This window comes from Alosa pseudoharengus, unplaced genomic scaffold (genome assembly GCF_046254945.1).
Source record: "Alosa pseudoharengus isolate Yale_2024_CS ecotype anadromous, Long Island Sound unplaced genomic scaffold, YU_APseudo_1.1 YU_APseudo_1.1_scf_14, whole genome shotgun sequence".
NCBI lineage: Eukaryota > Metazoa > Chordata > Actinopteri > Clupeiformes > Clupeidae > Alosa > Alosa pseudoharengus.
In genome coordinates this window covers 33651204-33662250 of record NW_027468609.1, presented here as the reverse complement: position 1 = coordinate 33662250, position 11047 = coordinate 33651204, and the positions used below count along the sequence as shown (strand labels likewise).

At 40.6% G+C, this 11047-nt stretch overlaps 1 long non-coding RNA gene across 1 annotated transcript; it reads right to left on the bottom strand.

Moving 5' to 3' along the window:
- Positions 1-7495: 7495 nt before the first annotated feature.
- LOC143122567 (uncharacterized) lies at positions 7496-8754 on the bottom strand. Its single transcript, XR_012986728.1, has 2 exons — positions 8580-8754; positions 7496-7659 (listed from the first exon to the last, which is right to left on the bottom strand). It is a non-coding gene; the product is annotated as an uncharacterized LOC143122567 (long non-coding RNA).
- Positions 8755-11047: the final 2293 nt, after the last annotated feature.

Sequence of the window (11047 nt, the reverse complement as noted above, 5' to 3'; positions counted from 1 at the left end):
AACGGAGTTGCGCAATAGAAAAGGCAAGACCACATTTGCTGCTTGAGGAAAATCAAATAAAACCTTGAGCTCAGGTACACGTTAGAGACGACCACGCCAAAGTGAGCCAGCGCATCAGCTCAGCTGCTAGGTGCATGTCAACAGTGTGCCCTCCGAAAAGATGCTCCTGCGTTGAGCCTCGCTGTTTACCCAGCATAAGCAGCGAGGAGATTAATCATGCTGCTGCAAGGCCTGCAATCTCATTATGCTGGTTAAGCCACAGCTACTGGATGAGTTACTGTTAATTAGCCCTCAGCACTTTCTGCTCAGGATGCTAATTAATGACGTACGGAATGAGAGAGAAGGTGTGGAAAAGCGATAGAGACACAGCAGCAATCCCTTGAATGAAATTACAGCAAAACCCATATAACTGCTCTTGAGTTGTTGATTTCACCTGCAACATTATCTGCTTGATTATACAGTCAACAAAAAATAGCTAGGCTTATGCAGCATGACTCTCCAGTTAAACATACTGCACTGGAAGTGCAATTAAGTATACCCTGTTAGAATCTTGGGTGAATAAAAGGTAGGCTAATTAACTAGTAGCTGGAAATACCAGTTGTTAAGGGTTGTATTTAAAGTCGAGGGATAGGTAGGTGGCAAGATAAATTATACCCTGCAAACAGATAGCATGCCCACATCACAGACACAGCTAGTTCCGAAGATGGCATCCAACCAGCATCTGCTGTTTGCATTGTTGATGTTAGGAACATGATTGTTCTAATTTGATGACCTGACCCTAATCACCAGTAAAATTACTATATTTTTTAATGTATTGAATAAGGACATGCTCCATACACCAGCCCAGAAAAGTACAGTTTCATCCATGCTATATTATTTACAGAATATTTCTATACGACAATGCCCCTATCTGTTGATTCAAGCCTTCATTTGCCATACTAGCTTGGATCTGCAGGACAAGGAAGGCCACCAACTTTGTCAAGTGTGTGTGTGTGTGTGGGTCCTCTTGCATTCTACAGAGGAAGTTCACAAATGGGAATTAGAGGGCAGTGAAGGAGAAAATGAACATCCATTATCTTTCAAGTCAGCCCCTGTCCAGGAGCTTCCCAATTAATGGCAGAAGAACTGGAATGGCCTTAAATGGCCCGCAGAGAGGGAGAGGGAGTCGATGTAATTTTTCGGGTGCTAGTGCTACTGAAACAACTTTATAGTGTATATGTTTGAAAAAGTGTTTAAGAGTTTGACTGCCATTGACGGGATGTTAAAAGATGGATCGCTGACGTCGTTTTAACGAGGCTCATATTTCTTTGTGGATAGAAGCCATCTCCATCCAGCCAAATATAACATTGACTTTGAAATCAGACCTCGACTGTATTGACAGAAGTAAAAGATGGGCCTCCTTTCACCGGTTCCACAAACTGAGCGGGAGTGGCTGGGCGAGAGAGTACATGAGTGGAAATCTATAACCTTGATGATATTATTCTTCTCAAGACACTGAGTCACTGGAGGGACATAGGTGAAGCTGAACTCTTGTCTTATTAAAAGACTTAAATCTAAATCTGTGTTTTATTGATGTGTATCTCAATACTGCTGCCTTTACATATTTATGTGAAACTTACCACACAAATGGTGCAGCATTGTACTGAGCTGTTTGAAAACATGCAGCTGAAATGTAAATAGTGTCTCAGGGGCCGGTTCAGGCTGCTGAACCGCTCCAAAAATGTTAGCATATTGTCATTTCTTTTGTTGATTGAATGTGGAGAACAGGAGAAGTATTGCATAAAATACGAGTAAATGGATGGAGTTAAATTAAGTCACTTTCCCTACTGACTGAGTGACTGGGGGTGTTTTGATCTGTCAGGCTGTGAGTCAGTTCAGTGTGAATAGTACCTGATAGGTAAAGCAGTCTCTCTGATGGGTCCTCCCTTCCCACACGTGGAACTTCAAACGGCCCCATGGTCTGTCAAAGAGGGATAGGGTAGCAGTTGGAGTGTGGGTGTCACTTCAGTTCAAATGGGTTTCCCAATGAAATTCCTAATGAAAAGGGATTGCAAAAAAAGCTTCTCTGATTCTACTGTTAAAATGTTTTTATAAGCCCATTTTATGTCCTCTTGAATTGTATAGGTTTTGAAGCACACACACAACATCTGACATCAACCGTTAAGGCTAAAATCTCACTAAATAGCTATCTGATTTCTCTAAAGTCTTATTTTTCAGAAATGCAGGCTATTTATTTTCAAATATAAAAACATGTTTCTTACCTCAAGAGGGACTTCGGAATTCTCATGTTGAAGTCAGACTACCAGCTCCCCTCTAACATCCTGCATTTTAATGCCGCGAGCCTCCCTCGGCAGTGTCTCCCTTAAAGGAAGGTGAGCGGCGGTACATTATTGCCTTGATCTACCCCCCATGTACCTCGGAGGTGGTTCGCACTTCAAATACAGGGCATTAATTATGCAGCGTGTAGGCTTTCATCAGAGTCAGGGTGCATTTGTCCGTCAGGACCTCAAATTAACGGGGAACATTAAACAAGCGAGAGACGTGCGCCAGCAAGTGCACGCGTTACATCAAATTCATTCCTCCCACCTTTGAAAGTTGCTCTCGTCTCGTTCTCCATGCTCCCCCTTTCAAAGGCCCCGGCTAAAATATTTCAATGTATTCCCGACACGCTTTGCTATGATAATAAATTTGTCACACATTTGTTCTGAATGGAAGTACAATAAGCATGTGCCCTTGACAGAGGTCTGTGCCACGACCAGGTTCAAATTAGATGGCCGTGACACTCAATTATTAAAGTTAAACGTCTCATAATATCTTGTCATTCTCTTGGGATTTGCTGTATTACTGTCTTAAAGGCATCCTCACAACCATGAACCATAAAAGGACAAAATTGCCCTGTGGTCATCATTTGCTATCTCATGAGTAAACTTTATTTTAGAGATTTTGTAGTTTGTGCTTTTTTTTCTTTCTTTTTCCTTTGCATAGTTTGGCCCAGAAGACCCTGGGGCCTGCACAAGGTATCGTCTAATCACCTCTCCTACTCCAGCTCTCACCTGTTTGGTCTCGACTCTCTACTCTTGTTTTTGGAGGGTGTTTAACATTCTGAAAAAAAAGAATATCAAATGAAACGGTTTGACTAGATGGACACACTATTGCTGTTTGGTAATATTAATATTTTATTCGACGCTATGCAAATGATAATCAGCTGAAGATATCAGAGCTCTTTGTGTGTCTATGTGTGTGTGTGTGCGCGCGCTTTGCATCTTGAGCCTGGAGTGTTCATTCAACACCCTTTCTAAATTCCATTTAAGTTGCAACACTGTTGGATTTAAAGGTGAGCAGCCCGCCTAATGCAAGACGGAGCAATGCTGCTGCTCCTTTTAAGACGCGCCAGTGGGGCTGTTTGATGATCCTTTTCATGCCTGGCGTATAGGCACTGTCGTGTTCGCCCGCTGTCTCTTTAAAGCCCCATTTCTAAATGGAAAGTGAACGTCTTACATAACACGGCACCGTATTATTCCGCTGTATAGGCCCTCACCGCTGTGCAGTTATTAAGGCTCCTCTTTTTGTTTGTTAGCAGAACAGAGGAGTGACAGCCTGTTGGGAGTTGGAAGACGAATGGAGTGGCTGCTAAGGAGACGAAGAACAACAACAACATCCAAAAAGCAAACATAAAAGGCCCCTCTTTGATTCGCTGCCTCTTATTCGCATGATTCCTTGTCCTCTCGTAAGCAGACGCATTTCTTGCATTGCGATCCTCTTTCAAGACAAACATGGACTACCTTTTAAACAGTTTGGACGTTCCTCTTCGGGGCAAATGTGTTACTTTGGGGTACATGTGGGTATAACATGAGAGTTATATGCTCAGTACTGCATACTATAACGCACTGCAATTGTACAAGGTGGTTCTTCTTTGTGTCTCTGATGACTGTGGACATTGTCATCATGATTCATGACCTGCCCCACTCAATGGCTGTATATAATTGGCATACCCAAACAAACTTGTCTGTAATTCATGACAATTTAGCCCTGTCCAATTTAGATCAGTCTGATACGTAAGTTTTCAAAGATAAACTCCTACTGAGCTTGGGACCAACTGCTTCACGCTTATCTTATATTGCAGAAAACAAAGTGTTTTCAGACAGAGAGAGAGAGATATGGGTAAGCAAGGAACTTATTTCCCAGGGTGCTTCAGAAGACACGTAAAGTTGCCAGTGTGGAAAAGGGGAAAAGATGGGAGCTTGACAGCAGACACATTTGAGACACTCAAGAGTCTCTTTCTCTCTCTCTCTCTCCCTCCCTCCCTGTCTCTGTCTCAATCTGTTCTCAGATCTGTTTCTTTTGTCCACTGGGTTTCAGCAGGGGGGACTGAATGTTTATCAGTGTTTGTGTTTATTCAATGAAGGACCCCAGGGCTCGTCTGCAGGGGTTGGACTGCTTGAAACGCAATCATCTGCCATGGCTAATGAGGACCTGGCAGTGTTGGGGAAGAGGCACCAAAGAGCTTGCGTGTGCTAAGAGAGGAAAAAGTGTGTGTGGTATACATGCTCAAGCAGGCATCATCAAGTGCAAATGAGGACGCTCAGAGGCTCTGATGGTTATTATGATTGCCAGTTTGAAGTGTCTGGCATCAATGGGCCACAATGGAATGGAATGTCTTGAGTGTCTTTGTGTTTATATGTATGTATGAGTGTGTGTGTCTGTGTGTCTGTGTGCGCACATGCAGACATACAAGAGACAGAAAGCATTAACTACAGACTCTTTTCCCTTATTTTATGGCACTGGGGAAATGTTGCCTGTGTGTTATTGAGATGATGCGGGGGATGATCCAAGAGTGCTAATGAGCTCAGAGTGACTCTCACTGATCCCAGATCAGACAGTCCACGCGTTAAAGGACAGAGCACTCGCCGGCGGCCCTGGCAGCTGGTGTCTCCCCTTCTTTTTTCAGACTTCCCTTCCTTTCTCTTTTCTCTCTACAGAGAAATCTTCAGAAAAGCACTAAGTTCTGGACCAATGTCAAAGTTTGCCAAACCAAAGGTTACCTTGATGCCTTGGTGTCTCGCCAAAAACTTCAGATATGTGTCTTAAAGAAGCTGACAAACTAAACAAATCTTCAGATATTTGTCTTCAAAAACTTAACAAACTTCTGATGAAGAACGTAATGCACACATGCTCTGTTAAGAGTCCATTTTTAAAAGAAAAAGTAATTCCTCATTCATCCGTGTCGTTTTGGCGTGAAGAGTTGATATTTGCTTTCCTGCTGCCTCCGGGAAAACAAGATAGGTAAACATTTTTTTTTATTGGAAAATGTTTATGAGTTCTCCTGTGAATACATGTGCTTGAGTGTTTGTGTGTTTCTCTATGGAGTAAAACTTGTGCCACCTTAAACCGAATTTGAATATGTTGTATTTGCATTTGAATTGCTGAATTTGAACAATTGTATTGGAAAAACGAATTTGAATAGTATATGTTGAAACTGAATTCATTAGATTGTAACTGAATCTCAGGCAACTTGAAATTGAATATAATATTTTGAAATTGAACTCATTTGCTCTGATACATAAATTATCCTGACTGAAAATTTCGCTCTTGGAACTTTCACATTCAGTTCTCAAAATTCAGTTTCAAAACGTGAAATTCAATTTCAGTCTACTGAGACAAAAACAGCTGGTAGCTCAGGAAAAGCAATCTAGTGCAGAGCTATTGTGATCGCGTGACTAGTGCCGAGCGCGAAGCAGAGCATAGTGTGGGCACTTGGTTTGCACGGTTATTAGATCTGCACGCACGATTCATAAAACACATTCCGATTGTAGGCCTACTGTCTCACCTACCGTTTATGTAATTTTAAACAAATAAAACATTTGTTGCAGTATTATTTCAAACTTCTAGCTTGTCAATCCTTGAAATACAGAACTAGGCTACCCAGCCATCAAACATCGATGTAGCCTAGGCCTACTTACCTACCGTTTTTGTAATTTTAAACAAATAAAAATGTTTTTGCAGTATTACATCTAAAACTTCTAGCCTGTCAATCCTTGAAGTACAGAACTACCCAGCTAGCCATCAAACATCGATGTATGGTCTTACCTACCGTTTTTGTAATTTTAAATAGGCTAATTTTTTTTTTACAGTATTACATTTCAAACTTCCAGCCTGTCAGTCCATACAGAACTACTCAGCTAGCCATCAAACATCAATGTACTGTCTACCAATTGCAAACTTCTAGCCTGTCATTCTTTAAAATGTCATGGGCATAACTTTCTCTCGTTTTCGTTTTTCCTACTCAACTACTGCTCTATTTCTTATCCTGGACTGCCACCTAATGGATAGAAAAGGCAACAACCTAGTAATTATGTGAATAAAAATCTACATGTTTGAATGAACAAAAAAGGACAAATCATTACCGTTTTCTTACGTTTAAAGCCACTCTTGTAATACTATGATGTGTAGGCTACCTTTATTTGCTTCCAATTACATATGGTTATGGTTACGCTTTTGTCCAAAGCAACATAAATACAAAACAATATAATACTTAAAATTGAACAGGGAACAAATGAAGATGTTGGTCAGACTATAATAAAGAGAATAGCAATAATAAACAACCATGTCAATTCAATCAATAGCCTAATGACATAAACAATGAGAAAAAAGGGAAAATAGTAATAATAAACAATGTACATTCAGTCAATAATATAATACAAATAACAATAGCATGGTAAGACTACATTATGGAGAATATCAATAATAAACAACAATGTCAAATTAATCAACAGCCTAATGAAAATGAAACAATACTATACAAACCATAAGTGTTAATTCAAGTGCATGTTGAACAGATACGTCTTTAGACCCCTGTTAAAAGACCCAAAACTATCACAGGAACAGAGAGCACTGGGCAACTCATTCCACCAACATGGAACCACTGAGGAAAAGTCTTGAATTTGACCTATGTCTGGTCGACACAACAGACACTCTTCAGAAGACCGCAGTGGGCAGTTGGGGATGTACGTCTTGATCATTGAATTAAAATAACAAGGAGCAGATCCGGTCAGTGTCCTATAGGCCAAAGTGAGATATTTAAATTTAATTCTGCCTAATAGGGAGCCAATGGAGAGTAACTAGGAGAGGAGTTACATATGTCTTTGGCTGATTAAAGACCAGGCGTGCGGCAGCATTCTGAATCAGCTGTAACAATCTTACTACACAAGCAGGTAAACCAGCTAATAGTAAATTACAATAGTCCAGCTTGGAGATGACCATGGCCTGAACAAGAAGTTGTGTGGAATCCTGTGTCAGATAAGGTCTGTTCTTCCTTATGTTGCAAAGGATAAACCTACATGATTTTGCAATTGCATCATATCTAATATCAGCTGATTACACACATAAACTAAAATTTAGATTGCCCATACATTTGGAAATCCATTTGGAAATCCATCACCACCAATGGCAAACAATTGGTGATGGTGAATTGGCAAACATCAATTCCAGAGAAAACAACAGTGGACATGTTTATTAGTGTGTAAAGTGTTTTACAATATGTGTTGCATCTTGCAAAGATATTTATTAAGAGAAATCAAGCTTCGGTGTCCATGTCTGATCGGTGCCAGTCCATTGTCCTCAGTCTATCTCACTGTCCACTGTTCATTGAGGCCTCTCAACCTATGAAAATAAAACCAACAAACAATCAGTGTTTAGCTTAAAGGTCTACTGTGAGTCTTTCTCGTTAATTGTTTATTCATCTCTGCGCAAAGAGGTCTCATAAGCATCAGGCAATCAGGATACACAAGTCTGTGCACCTAAGAGACAATCAGTTGTTTCTCACACACACATGCATACCTTGGATCGTATACATCATAATAAATATCATTACACCTTCTCTGCACACACACGACTTGGTCAATACAATGAGTTAATTAAGAACCAAGGACATTTCTATCGTCATACAACACATTATTTGCAATCTACACACACATTACTGAAACAGAAGTATCAAGACAACACACAGTTAAAGTATAATAATTAGGTTATTGTAATATACTGTGTCTATTTCTCAATAACTTTTACAAAATCTGCATGGAGTCGATGAAGAAGCATAAATCAGCCTGTAGAAATACTGTTAAACTAGGGTCTCTTGAGTCTTGATCATATTATCGATATAGAACATATTCAGTTTGAAACTCTTAGAAGCTAGCTAGCTACCATTTGCTAACAAAGTTATCGCAATCCAGTTGTCTGGCAACATCACGGCACGAAAAAATTGCCCCACGTAGCATTAGCTAACAGACAACACAACGATGAAAAAAGCTTAACTAGGGGGACATATCCAGTTTTCCATGAATGATACTGTTTAACCTGAGATTGTAACGTGTTCTTACAGGCCTAAAAGGCACAATGATATGACAATGACCAATCATATTGTTCTATCAAAGAGTAACGTTATAGTAGTCTAACTGGTTCTGAACTATGGAAAAAACTTTAACTTAGTCGATGAAACTATGCTGGCTAGCCAGCCAGCGCTAGCATATAATGTACATTATATAAAGTAACGTTAACAGACATGGCATATGATATCAACTTACTTGGACGTTTTCTGATGTGCCAGTCGCTTCCATCTCTTCTTTCTCTGTTCGACACTGTAAGGAGGTTCAGGAGACAGCTTGCTAAGAGGGTGCTATGCTCTTTGCTTCGCGCTCGGCACTTGTCACGCGATCACAATAGCTCTGCACTCGATTGCTCTTCCTTAGCTACCAGCTGTTTTTGTCTCGGTAGCTAGACTGAAATTGAATTTCACGTTTTGAAACTGAATTTTGAGAACTGAATGTGAAAGTTCCAAGAGCGAAATTTTCAGTCAGGATAATTTATGTATCAGAGCAAATTAGTTCAATTTCAAAATATTATATTCAATTTCAAGTTGACTGAGATTCAGTTCCAATCTAATGAATTCAGTTTCAATATATACTATTCGAATTCGTTTTTCCAATACAATTGCTCAAATTCATATTCAAATTCGGTTTAAGGTGACACAAGTTCTCTCTCCCTCACACATTCAGTGTATGTGTGTGTGTGTATGACTTGATTGAGGGAGGAAGAGGGAGGAAGAGGGAAAGTGAAAGAATAAGAAATATTGCAGTATCTTGCCACCCTCTAATTGATAGTGGCAGTATTGAACTGTATGAATCTTAGTCCTTGTGGCATTACCATGGAAACAGAGCTAATGTGACCATTTATTGTATACAACACACACACACAGATACACACACACACACAATGAGCGAAACCCACACATAAATTGATGCCGTCTTTGAATTCCATCACTTCCTTTGGCTCATTACCAGAGCTAAAATAAAGTAATTTGTCTGAGGCAGCAAAACTCAAGGGAAGTAACACACAACACACACACACACCTCACTTTGATGATAGTGTGGTTTCATACAGTAGATGTGCTAATGACTTAACAAAGAAATGACTCTAAAGTCCATTTATGCCTGTGAGGGAGCTAGGCGACCACCCCACATTTAGGGAGGTGCGCCACTGGATTAGGTGGTGTTGAGGAAAGGCAGGAGACAGCAGTTCCATACAAAAATATAATATCTATTTAGTCCACAAACAAGGAGGAAGCACAGCAGGAATCCAGACATAAAAATCCAGGGATCTTCAGTATGTATCTTCAAGTGAACATTAAACTCGCCATTAAACTAGGCAACAATTTTACAGACTTTCTAGGCTCCCGATCCAAACAAGGCAACCTTGCATAACTCTGGACCATACTTCATACCCTTGCCTCACAGCAAGCAAGGTTAACATTATAAACTTCAATTTACTTTCTAACTCTAAACTTCCCTGAGTCCCTGGAGCTCCAGCTCTTCCCTCTCTGTCTTCCGTTGTCTCCCATCTATTGTCTCTCTTGTGTGAAATAAGCCTGCCTTTAAATAGGCTAGGCAATTACCCAATTAGGTCTGGGCTAAACCATTATAGGGATGGCGGGGGTGGTGGTGGTCTGTACCATTAACCCAATCACAGTTAAAACAGAGACTTTCTAATGAGGAGACACAGCCCTCAAAAAATCCTCCATAGAAATGCATGGGGCTAGTTTGTAACGCCAATATGGCCGTTACTACACATATCACACCCCTTCCTCAGCAAAACGTCGACATGTGAATACATTGAGCCAATCGTGTGGTGTGGTGTGAATACATTGAGCCAATCATATGGTGTGTTGTGAAGACATCGTGCCAATCAAGTGTTGTGATCTCGCCGCTGGAGCAAGATTGGTGTCGTGAAGCCTTGCGCACGCGCATTTCTGCTGAGTAGGATGCCCGATGAGTGCCCAAAAAGTGTTGCCATATGGCCACCGAGTGGAGGGACTTGCCTAAAAGGACTTTGGTTAAAATCAACACCTTAATACAGACACATACATATGAAATAAACAGCCATAAACCTGGAATTGAGTGCAGGGGAGTGTTTGGCTGCAAGTGTGGCACAAGGCAGTTTTTCAAAAGTTTGTCGTAGGGGAAAAGGAGAGGACTCCTACATATTACACATGCAGTCATGGTGAAACTACCAGCCATAAAGAGCTGTGCACCACTGTAATACATTCAAAAAGAACCAGAAAGTGAAAACTGTTAGTGTGTGTGTGTGTGTACGTGCATGTGTGTGTGGGTGTGTGTGTGTGTGTGTGTGTGTGTGTGTGTGTGTGTGTGTGTGTGTGTTGTCAACTAATGCTTTTGCACCCATCAGACATATTAACAAACAGGGGAATCTGCAGAATATTTACAAATAAGTTGACAAGTTGACAGTTGTATTATACAAGTTTATGTTCACTTATTTGTGTGTAGGGTGTCTTCCTGTCTCTCCCTCCCTCCCTTTCTCTCTCTCTCTCTCTCTCTCTCTCTATCTGTGTGCACGTGTGTGTGTGAGAAAGATGTGACAAGGAAAATAAAGCTATTTCCAGAATAATGTTTTCCAATCCTCCCTGTGGCCACTGTGTATAGACATAAACAGAACAACTCAGACACCAAACAGACTCATAACATATCTCCGGATCATT